We start from the raw sequence: 1,147 nt of genomic DNA, 5'->3' as shown, positions 1-1,147 counted from the left end.
AGGAGATTTCAATGCACATCATCCCTGGTGGAATTCAGAATGCAAGAGAGCAGTGAGAGCTGATAATCTGATTGAATGAACCTTTGAGCATTCAATAGATTTGGTTAATAAGTCTGATCAACAAACATTCTTTAGAAAAGACATGAAACAGAAGTCTATTATAGATCTAACCTTCATGTCACAAAATCTAATGAAAAGAAGACTTGTAAACTGGTTTATTGATTCAAATGAGACATCAGGATCAGGTCATGAGATTATTCAATTTGATATTGAACTGAGTGAAAAACAAATGAGTGAAAATCCTCTTCTCTCTAATCAGTATAACTTTGAAAAAGCTGATTGGAAAGCAGTTGAAGAAAGCATAAAACTGCTAAAATCTGAAAGACAGAATGAGCTATATTGGAATTCTGGTCAAGATATCTCAAATGAAATGCTTGAGAATAGAGTGAAGCTTATTACATCTATTATTCTAACAAGTGTTAGAGATAATATTCCAAAAAGAAAATCTTCTGAGTATTCAAAACCTTGGTGGAATGAGAATATCTCATCTAAAAGGAAAGAATTAGCTACTGCTAGAAGAGATTGGAAAAATGATGTAATATCTGATGAAGAGTTCAAAGCTGTCAGAAATGAATATTTTTCAGATATCAAAAGAGCTAAAACAGACTGCTGGAATAAATTTCTTGAAGAAGCACAAGGGAAGGAAATTTTTAAAGCTTTTAACTATACTAAAACAAGAAGTGTAGCAAAACTTCCAGCCTTAGAATATGAGTTTCAGAATGAATCATATACAGCAAACTCTTTTGAGGAAAAATGTCAAGCTTTCATGAGAATTCTCTTTCAGAACTCATCAGACTCAGACTCAGATTCAGAGGAAGAGAATATATCACTTCTCAACTACATTGATGAAAATGACTGGGAATGGCCTGATCTTACACAAGATGAATTAGAGTCAGCTATCTTCTCAAGTTCTGTTAAAACTGCTGCAGGTCCTGATTCAATTAATCACTTGATTATTCAAAATACATATTCCTACTTAAAGAATGAATATTTTGAGCTCTTTTTCAATCTCTTGAAAAATGGATATCATCCTGAATGCTGGAGAGAAGCCACTGGAGTGATTCTTGCAAAACCTAATAGAAAAACT

The sequence above is a fragment of the Blastomyces dermatitidis genome, assembly GCF_000003525.1.
Source record: "Blastomyces dermatitidis ER-3 genomic scaffold supercont1.2, whole genome shotgun sequence".
Taxonomy (NCBI): Eukaryota; Fungi; Ascomycota; class Eurotiomycetes; order Onygenales; family Ajellomycetaceae; genus Blastomyces; species Blastomyces dermatitidis.
This window is presented reverse-complemented; position numbering follows the sequence as displayed.